Source organism: Notolabrus celidotus, chromosome 7 (assembly GCF_009762535.1).
Source record: "Notolabrus celidotus isolate fNotCel1 chromosome 7, fNotCel1.pri, whole genome shotgun sequence".
NCBI classification, from domain to species: Eukaryota; Metazoa; Chordata; class Actinopteri; order Labriformes; family Labridae; genus Notolabrus; species Notolabrus celidotus.
Window position 1 is genome coordinate 4492858 of NC_048278.1, and position 11505 is coordinate 4504362.

Here is an 11505-nt window from a genome sequence, read left to right on the forward strand (position 1 = left end):
TTTGCAGATATAGTAAATATCCAAAGGTGAACCTGGTGAGGTGTACATTTTTTAGTGTTTAACACCCTGTGGGGATTGTCTACAGATTAAGATAATTACAGTTCTGCTTCTGTTCCTCTGTGTACCTGTTCACAGCGTCTCCATCATTTCAAACCTCACTCTACCAAAGTGTGGTGTTCTTTAGCTGCATCGTGTCTCTATTCTTTAATTTCTTTCGATTTCCTCACTACCCTCTGCAGGGCTTTCCTGTCTGCCTCCCTGCAGCTGGAGTACCATGTTGGTACCATGTCCCGTAGGTCAACACACTCTCCACTGTTCCCCCTGTAGAAGGTGCTGAGGATGCTGGTGGGGAGTGAAGCCTGCTTGAGTTTGCTCAGAAATCGTTTCACTAGTCCATTGGTGTTTGCTGACAAGGAGAGGTCATCAGTGATCTGCATTCTGAGGAACTTGATGCCCTCCACTCCTTCCACTGCACAGCTGCTGATGCTGAGGGGTGTGTGCTCAGCTCGCGACCTCTGAAAGTCAATGAAATTCTCTTTGGTTTTGTCCACGTTAAGCACCAGTTTGTTCTCTCTGCACCCGCTCTCTAGATGGTTGACTTCCTCCCTGTACTGTATTTGATATAGAGATGGAGAGTTTTTGGTCTGAGGAATTACCATAATTAGAGGTCGGAGTTTAGGTGCTCGACCAGATGGCTCGTCAGGAAACAGAGTACGACAAGAAGATGGCCCGGGCTGTATTCTACAACCTCCTGGACTTTCCTTGCATAAATGCCCATGTCCTTTTCAAGGTATGCACTCCAACCACTATCCCCAGGAGAGCCTTTATATTACAGTTGGCATTGTTTGTTTTTAGTTCTGTTTTTGCGGTTTATGAATATATTTTTTATTTTGCAAATCAACAACTTTGTTCTGTTATTTGTGTGCGTGCACAAGTTGTGTGTGTGTGTGTGTGTGTGTGTGTGTGTGTGTGTGTGTGTGTGTGTGTGTGTGTGTGTGTGTGTGTCAATGTGTCTACGTGCATGAAAGAAAAGAGGAAGGAGCCTGTGCAAATAAAAAAGTTTCCATCACTTCTGTGCATCTCTTTTATCCTGCAATGTTTTTCTTATACATTGTACTGTAAATATATATCAGACATAGATATTGAATTGTACATTATTTGTGATTACAGAGTAACTTACACAGTTGTCTAGTTCAACAGGAGATGAGAAGCAGAAGTAAACATACAATGTGTAAAATGATATATATATATAAAACACAACATTGTAAATTGACATGATGCGTTGAAAAAGAAGATAACCTGCTAATTTTTTATATTATTTAGTTTAATTATTTCGTAATTTCTTTTAACTCCATCATAAAATGCCTTATTGGTCCGCTTCAGAGCACAAAGTATACATAATGATCTGACTGGCCGCTTGTTATGCCAGAAGGGGGCGCTAGAATGCGGGTGGTCTTGGTGTTAATAAATGTGACTCAGACTTTTCTGACTAGCTTTCTTATCAATACATTGATGAACAAAGAATGAATGAGGCCGGATGTTTTCATAGTAGAGACGTAAATAAGTAAAGGTCAGTTAGCCAGTTTTCCATTGAGTCCTGCTCTTTGATATCAGACATTCATGCTGATGTGACCAGCTGCTTTCCTTCAGAACATCTTTCAGGGACCAGATACCAATGCAAAAGTCTGTTGCGGATCTGGCAAAAATGCTTATTGTCAACCACCCAGCAGTAACTTCTGCATTCAGCGAGGTTTGCACCGCCCTGCTTTTGTTTTTGACTCTTCCTGTCACAGTTGCAACCTCGGAGCGCTCATTCTCCAAGTTAAAACTGATCAAAAACCACTTGAGGTGCAAGGTTGGACAGGAGAGACTAAGTGGACTTGCAATGTTGTCCATTGAGAATGAAAGAGCAAAGAAAATGGACATACAGCACATCGTAGACGAGTTCGCGGAGCGCAAGGCTCGTCGTATGCCCTTCAAATAGTGGTGAGTAGGCCTAGTACATATTGATTTTGTGTTTGTAAGTGAACATCAGGGCCGCTGTGCCAATTTCACTAAACTGTATAGCTGTTGATACAGAGACCCACTGTGCCCTCATTAGCTGAAAGAGTTAAAGTGGGTGTCAGAATGATGCGGTCGATATCCGTGGTGCTGAAGTGCTTTGAATTTGTGTTGTTTCATTATTTGGGGCCAGGTAGCCTAATGTTTTTGTTGTTCTCTTGGTTTGTTGGACTTCATGTCCGTTTGATTGACTTCAAAAGGACATAACTGTGTGTAAAAAATGTAGAAATGCTTGTAAGCCCCGCTGTTGCGGACATGTATGTTGTAAAGCAATGTTATGATGAGGGTTTTAAGGGCCCGGTCATGTGCCCCGCCCCCGGCCCGGCAATGATATGTTCCGCTAGTGATGGACACGTACTTGAATTGATTTGTGAACTTGTGTTTGTTGTTGTGTGTATTGCTTGTATGTATAGGATGTGTGGACTGCTGTTGCGACACAAATTGCCCCTTGGGGACAATAAAGATTTTCAAATCTAATCTAATCTAATCTCCTAAATGTCTGCATTTAAATAATCTACGAGGAGTAATGAGGTTCGGAGCCCATACGCCAAACACAATACTGTATTTATACTGTATTATACTGTATGCAACAGCATTTGGTTAGAACAATTTTGTCCAAAAGGACAAAAAAGCAAGGTAAACACAACATATTGTAAGTACTGCACTTTGCCTTTGGTATACCAATAAAGTTGTTCAATGTAGTCCCATGGCAGAATGCAGTATCTGCATTTTTGGGGGTCATAGGTCACATTATGGTATGGTCCATAGACATTTCTTCATAAAAGATATCACATGTATGCATTCACACTGATCAACCTACAACATATTTGTCTGGGCAGTTAAACATTAAAGGCATTTTTCTCAGTTTCATTGTTTAAGTTACTGCATTTTGCCTTTGTAGGGCAGTATATCACTACATAGTTTTAATAGTTGTCCAGGTTTAACAATGTAACTTCTGCCTTCTATATGTTCACACAATATTAGTGGATGAACAGTCACATGGACATTTTCTGTATTTTACATCACCATAAAAGAATTGAAGTGATGTTGTTGTCAGTAGAAGTGATAGTGTGCTACATGATGAGCTGCTGATGGTATGAAAGAAAGAAAGAAAGAAAGAAAGAAAGAAAGAAAGAAAGAAAGAAAGAAAGAAAGAAAGAAAGAAAGAGTCAAATAATCACAATAGATCTCAACACAGTCAGTTGTTGAGAAAGTTTCAGTTTGAACCAGAGCTGAAACAAAAATTATTTTACAACCCAGATTTGGATGTTTCTCTTGAATAGTATCTTGTTGTATTTGATAGTCTTCAGGTGGTCTGTGTGTTTCCTGATTCAGGTCCAATCACTCCTCAGAAAATAATTAAACAAAACAAGATTTTTTTTTTTTGCAAAATGCTCCTATACAGGGTTTCAGCTCTTGTTATCTGTTCATACCCCAGTGTTTCCAGTCTGCAGAGTGGATCCTCCTCTACAGCAGTAAGCAGTTTCACTCCTGAGTCTCCAGGATGATTGTAATTCAGGTCCAGCTCAATCAGGTGGGAGGAGTCGGAGTTGAAAGCTGAGGCCAGAGAAGCACAGCCTATCTCTGTGATTTGACAGTCTGAAAGTCTGAGATTAGAAAGAGAATAATTTAATAATCAGAGTGTACAAGTTTTGGCCATTTTCATTTATTATATCAGTAGAATCAGCTGAACTCTGACCTGAGAGTTTCTAGTTCACAGTTTCCTGACCTAGCCTTACTAATATAACAGACTACAATCTAGACCTTCTCTGTTTGTAAATAGCTTTGAGTTAACATTTGTTGTGGTTTGGGGCTATATGATTAAAGATTTTTTGAAATAATTTGAGAAACATTAGAGTCACGTGGAGCTTTGTGTTTTGACATCACACACGCTAATTATGTTATTATTTTGATAGTGTATGATTTGAATTTCAGCTTTATACTGACCTGAGAGTGTCCAGTTTACAGTTTGGACTCTTCAGTCCAGTAGAGAGCTTCTTCACTCCTGAATCCTGCAGGTCGTTGTTACTCAGCTCAAGCTCTTTCAGACTGGAGGATTCTGAGCTGAGGACTGAGGACAGAGCTTCACAGCTTCTCTCTGACAGGTTACATCCACTCAACCTAAAAAGACATGTTCACATTTGCCAAATCTGCTGTTAATTTTTTTAAAGTTTCAAAGGCAATACATGTTTTTGTGAAATTACATATATCATTTCTTTGTTGTATTTGCTTGAAATTGTTTTTTAGACAGCCTCAACAATGATTGACCCAATGTGTTGACTTTCCCGACCAACTGTTAATGAAAATTAGAGGACTTCAGTGTCATATTGAGCTTTGTGTTTTGACGTCACTCACTCTCATTATGTTATTGTTTTTTGATAGTGTATGATTTGAATTTCAGCTTTATACTGACCTGAGACTTTCAAGTTTACAATGTGGACTCTTTAGTCCAGCAGACAGCAGCCCTACTCCAAAATCCTGCAGGTGGTTTTTACTCAGGTCCAGGTCTGTCAGACTGGAGAACTGTGAGCTGAGGACTAAGGACAGAGCTTCACAGCATCTCTCTGACAGGTTACATCCAATAAACCTTTAAAAGAAGTGCACATTTGCCAAATTTGCTGTTAATTTTTAAAAGATTAAAAGGCCATACATGTTTCTTTGAAATTAAATACATAATTTCTTAATTGTATTTGTCTAAAATATTTTTTCCATTAGCCTCAGCACAGACCGACTGCCTGTGTTGGCTTGACTTACCAATCCTTACTGAAAACTTGCAAAACTTGAGTCATATGGAGCTTTGTGTTTTGACATCTCTCACTTTTTGCAAGGTTTTTATTTCAGTTTTATACTGACCTGAGAGTTTACAGATTACAATGTGGACTCTTCAGTCCAACAGACAGCAGCTTCACTCCTAAATCCAGCACACTGTTGTTATTCAGGACCAGCTTTCTCAGACTGGAGGACTGGGAGCTTAAAGCTGAGGCCAAAAAATCACAGCCATCCTCTGTGATCATACATCCTGAAAGTCTGGAGTTAGAAAAAGAATCAGGCATTCAAAATTCTACTGATCATCTCTATTTGTTACTTGTAAACTGAAGCATATGGGAGCAGAAAACCTGACCTGAGGGTTTTCAGTTTCCAGTGTGAAATTCCGGGTCCAGCAAACAGCAGCTTCACTCCTGAATCACGCAGGTGGTTGTTACTCAGGTCCAGCTTTCTCAGACTGGAGGACTTGGAGCAGAGGACTGAGGACAGAGCTTCACAGCTTCTTTCTGTCAGGTTACATCCAGTCAACCTGAAGAGGAATTAGTGATTTTCATGGATACATTGTTTCAACCGTTGTGAACAACATTTTTTTAATCTCATGTATCCACCTACAGAGTTTTGTCGGAGGCTTTGATCACTGGCAGCAGCCTCAGAAGAGCCTCCTCTGAAGCAGAGTATTCCTTCAGGTCAAACCCGTCCAGATCTTCCTCTGAGGACAGTAAGATGAATACCAGAGCTGACCACTGAGCAGGAGACAGTTTCTCTGTGGAGAGAAGTCCTGAACTCAGGGACTGTTGGATCTGCTTCACTAGAGAACGATCATTCAGTTCATTCAGGCAGTGGAACAGGTTGATGCTTCTCTCTGCAGACAGATCCTCACTGATCTTCTTCTTGATGTACTGGACTGTTTTCTGATTGGTCTGTGAGCTACTTCCTGTCTGTGTCAGCAGACCTCTCAGGAGAGTCTGATTAGTCTGCAGTGAAAGACCCAGGAGGAAGCGCAGGAATAAGTCCAGGCGTCGGTTTGGACTCTTTAAGGCCTGGTCCACAGCACTCTGATGGAGACGTTTCAGTTTAGACTTGTCTCTAAAGATTTTAGAGATCAGGGACGTTTTGTGTTCTTCCATCAGGTTGAGTCCAGAGTTGGTGAACGTCAGATGGACATGAAGAGCAGCCAGAAACTCCTGAACGCTCAGGTGGATGAAGCAGAACACCTTGTCCTGGTACAGTCCTCTCTCCTCTCTGAAGATCTGTGTGAACACTCCTGAGTACACTGAGGCTTCCTTGATCTTGATGCCACACTCTGTCAGGTCGGACTCATAGAAGATCAGGTTTCCTTTCTGCAGGTGCTCAAAAGCCAGTTTTCCCAGAGACTGGATCATCTTCCTGCTCTTTGGACTCCAGAGTGGATCAGTCTCAGCTCCTCCATCAAACTTGATGCTCTTCAGTTTGGACTGGACCACCAAGAAGTGGATGTACATCTCAGTCAGGGTCCTGGGCAGCTCTCCTCCCTCTCTGGTCTTCAGCACATCCTCCAGAACTGTAGCAGTGATCCAGCAGAAGACCGGGATGTGGCACATGATGTGGAGGCTTCGGGATGTCTTGATGTGGGAGAGAATTCTTCTGGCCTGCTCCTGGTCTCTGAATCTCTTCCTGAAGTAGTCCTTCTTCTGAGAGTCAGTGAACCCTCTGACCTCTGTCACCAAGTCAACACACTCAGGAGGGATCTGATTGGCTGCTGCAGGTCTTGTGGTTATCCAGAGGCGAGCAGAGGGGAGCAGGTTCCCCCTGATGAGGTTTGTCAGCAGCACATCCACTGAGGTGGACTCTGTAGCATCAGTCAGGATCTGATTCTTGTGGAAGTCCAGAGGAAGTCGACACTCATCTAGACCGTAAAAGATGAAGAGAAGCTGGAACTCTTCAAACCTGCAGAGTCCTGCTTCTCTGGTCTGAGTGAAGAAGTGATGAACAAGTTCCACCAAGCTGAACTTTCTCTCTCTCAGCACATTCAGCTCTCTGAAAGTGAAGGGGAATGTGAACTGGATGTCCTGGTTGGCTTTGTCTTCAGCCCAGTCCAGAGTGAACTTCTGTGTTAAGACTGTTTTTCCGATGCCAGCCACTCCCTTTGTCAGCACTGCTCTTATTGGTTCATCTCTCTCAGGTGAGCCTTTAAAGATGTCTTCTTGTCTGATGGTGTTCTCTGCTCTGTGTGGTGTCCTGGATGCAGCTTCAATCTGTCTGACCTCATGTTCATCATTGACCTCTCCAGTCCCTCCCTCTGTGATGTAGAGCTATGTGAAGATCTGGTTCAGAAGGGTTGGGTTTCCTGCTTTAGCGATCCCCTCAAACACACACTGGAACCTCTTCTTCAGGTGAGACTTCAGTTTACTCAGGAGGAGCTGTGTTTGTACATTTACTCACCATCAATATGGAGTCCAGCTGGGCAGACTGACCAATGGGAGCCTCTGATCTCTGAACTCTGTGGAACAAATATAACATCATGTAGTGTATATAATATAAAGAAACAAAGTGTTGATGTCATAGATTCTATGTAGTGGATCCTGGTAGAAACACGGCTGGATCCTCCTACAAACACAGAACACACATGAAGATACTACATGCTGAGTACAGTTCTTTCTGCCTCCAATCCTGTTTTCTGCTGTTGATCCTGATAGAAACACAACCAGTGACTAATGTTCACCTTCACAGAGAAAACACCAACCACAGTTACAAATGTTTCACACACAACAACAGGAAGTTCACTTTGAGAGTCTTACCTTTCATCAGCACTCATCTCTCCTGACTTGAACTCAAACAGTTGACCCTTGGACTGGTCACTCTTTAAGGACTCACAGATGGATCCAGGTCCAGGAGAGTCTGGTCTCTGATGTTGGACTCTGGCAGAAACATAAACACTGAAAAACAAACATGAACTCTGTAAAGCTTCCAGGTTTGAGTGCTGCTGAAATTTACTACAAACATTTCTAATGTTTGATTCTGATAAAAACGCTGTGATCAATTATTACTTTGGATGAACAGACTTCTGTCCATCTTTGAAGTAAATTTTTTTGTCCATAGACCAATCACTCTATAAGGACACACAGCTGGGTCCAGATCCAATTCCTGGTCCAGGTCCAATTCCTGGTGCAGGTCCAGGTCTCTCATCTTTGATACTGAAAGAGTCATAAAACCCCCCAAAAAAAGTTAAAGAACTCTTCAAGTTTTGTAAAGAGTGTCTTAGAGTATTGTAGGTCAAAGACTGCTAAAGGGATTGTGGCAGAAATTTCCTTCAGGGGTACTCTTTGACTTCTTTTAACTGTCCTGAGGACAGTTTGATGACAACAGACACAAACCCTCAACCTTCTTACATTTTATCAGCAGACTGTTGTCCATCTTTGAAGTTAATATTTTTGTCCATAGACCAATCACTTTTTAAAGACACACAGCTGGGGGCAGGCGAAGTTCCATGCTGCTGCTCTGGGCTTTAACACACAAACACACACTGAGTGCTGATCTCTGACGTAGAGCAGAGTCATGGACAGGTACAGATCTTCATCTCACCTGTGAGCTTCATGTTCCCCACACAGAGTGCTTTTAGAGGGAGGGGCTCCCTCCTCTCGATCCTCACACTGATTCATAGCAGACCCTCCACCTTCACACAAACACAACAACATGTTCATCATTACAACAAGCTTTACACCACAGGACACATAGTTCTCATTGCTCTCAGTAACATGACACCGATATTTAGGACTGACACAAACCTCAAACAGGACCTGATCATAGACTATAAATAATGGACATAGTCTCCGTGACGTCACCCATCTGTTCCTGAAACACTGTTTTGAAGCCAATCGTCGGTGGGAGCCATATTGTAGATGCTGAACTCAACCTAACTTCAGTCGAGCTAGTGTGACGTAAAGAGGCGGGCTTTGAGCCTCCTCACTAACAGCTACAGTGTTCCTGCCTGTCAATCAAGTCAGCTGTCCCTCTCGAAATTGAATATTCGTAATCTCAATATCTTCAAAATTGCTGCATTAGAACCCCCCCCCCTACAGGGTGTGCTGATCAGGAAATGAGCTACTCAGACTACAGTCATTTTTTGTACCAGGCTGTAAACATGTTTATTTCTGCTGTAAAGATCGGCTTTTTTGAATTGGTGTGTATGTGGTTTCTGGTACTTCAGGAACCAGCCTCAAGCGGATCCTCGATAAACTGCAGTTTTTTACACTTCCACATTGGCTTCAATTCTTGCCACCAGAGTTTGCCACTTGGACCCGAGGAGCCCAAACACAGGCCCCACACTCCCCCATAAACACACTATGGTGACCACAATAATACATTAGATACACACAATGTGTTACAGTAAAAACAAAGAGTCTCTGTTTCAATCCTCTAGTGTGTGATATTGATCTGAAAATCCTTCAGTCTTTGATTTCACTTCAAAATATTAAAATTCTGATAAATATCAAACAGAGACATAGGACAGGTCTCATCTTCTGTTCCTGCGGGGCTCCTGACAGCTGACAGCCCCCTGACAGCTGAGGGACCTCTTACCCTGATGCAACATTAGAAACCACTTCCAGCCTGGTCTGTCTCTGGTCCCTCTACAAAGATGGAATCCTCTGGGACAGTTGAGACCTGGACTGGTCTAAAGGGTCTTCAGTGAAACAAGTCAGTGTCAGTGTTGGAAGATATTTGACTTCTGACCTCTTCATCCACACTCTTCACTTCAGCATATCAACAGTTAACAAATCAAAGCACCGGAGCCAAGTTGATCAAAGCTGTCAGACCGGTTCAGACTCTCCCTGTATTTCTCCCTGATGGTGTGACTCAGATTATAATCAAAGTGCTGCTGACTCTACTCCACAAACAAAAACTATAGAACAGGTCAACCTTTGTCAAATCACTGCTCTTTAACTCAGACAGAAAGTCTACAACATATTTAAAACAGCCAATCAGCATCCAGAAACATTCCTACATTCAAACAGTGATCCAGCAGCGTGTTTGATGATCAGTGATCCTGATCATCAAACATGTAGAGATTTCTCTGGAAGGATTCTTACCTGTTGAAGTGAGTTCAGGTCAGCTTACAGACACTTTCACCTTCATGTGTGGAGAGAAGAAGCTGCTGGTTTGTCCCTCGTCAGTCCTGGTGTCTGTGTTGTTTGATCTGAGGAAGCTGTCACATCCTCATAACTTCAGAGTGATGTCACTTCAACCTGTGACCGGAACCCAGTCTGTCAATTACACACTGATCACATGATGTAGTTCTACTATCTGACCTCTAGATGGTGCTACCTAACCTTCTAATGAAACAAACAGCAGCACTGACAGATGTGATGATGCAGCTGTGAGGATCACACTGATACACTGCAGACAGTCCTATGTTATCTGTTGTCGTCGTTGCTAGGGTCTGAGAGAGAAAAGTAATATCAAATCCTCTGTATGTCTGCTGCATACTGCAGTTTTTGACAATAAAGAAGACTCTGAATTTGACTTTGACTTTGGCTTTGACTTTTACCGCAGCTCTGATGGAGACAAGCTGGTCACAATGTGTGGACTGTTTTAAATACACACCAACTTGTAAGATAAAGGTCTTTGATTCTACTTTAACCCTGCAGTTTGCCTTCATGCTTTTTTGAACAATTACATTTTTACACCAAGTCATCAAGTTCTTCAACAATAGAGACTGTCCTAAAGATGGTACAAACATCACTGCGTCATACCATAGCACAAAAACAAAACAACAAGCCAAATATAATCATCTGATGTGTGGATCGGAAACACAACACTGAACTGAATAAATGTGTATACAATCTGAAAGATAAGTGGTGTATGTAAATGAGCATCTTACAAAGAGGAATGCTGAAACAGCAAGACAAGGCAGTCTTATGAATCTTAAAAATTCATAATGGCCGATTCTCTGTTAATTGTATGATATGTTTCCAAGAGGCTTTTTGTAGGTCTAACATGATGCATTAATCCCAAGTAAGAGCATCTTTTGTACCGCTAAATTAGCCATTAGGCTGCGCCCACTAACCAAACCTTTATAAAACATCTTATTGCTCCACCCGGATCCTGGGTAGCACACTTGATGGCTCTACAAGTATTATAAGCCCTTCCAAAAACTACTTGCTGTTAAATGGCCAACAATAAATTGCCCTGGCAACAGCGTTCGGCTTATGTGCTTCGCAGCAGGGGAGGGAGAAGAGTCTTTGAATGTACCAAAACCTTTTTTTTGAGGAATATTCTTCAAATTCTTTAAAACCTGTCCAGGATGGATGTGTTCAGACTGGGACCCCTCACAAGCACAAGAGGTTTTGTGCTGGTATGTTGATGTATGGCTGAGCTACAACAGTTAGGAATTTCTTGGCATCAAAACTGAACTTTTCTGCACTGTACTGACCACGACCTCTGACTAAGTATCACGGTTTTTACAACCAACATCTAAAGGATATCTTGAGCGAAAACAATGGAGATGTGTTCAACAGTCTTGGAGATCAATCTCTCAGAGTAGCAGCGTGACCTTTCCTGCTGCCACCAGGGGGCGCTATGAATGTGATTAAATATTACCATATGGATGTGTTCAGGCCTGGGGCCTCATGTACGGTGAGATTGGGTCAGATTGGAATATGCATGGCTGAGATAAATACAACTTCCTGTTTTCCTGTGTAA

General features: G+C 42.2%; 1 pseudogene; it reads right to left on the minus strand.

The window, feature by feature from the left end:
- Positions 1-3277: 3277 nt before the first annotated feature.
- LOC117815503 lies at positions 3278-8401 on the minus strand (annotated as a pseudogene).
- Positions 8402-11505: the final 3104 nt, after the last annotated feature.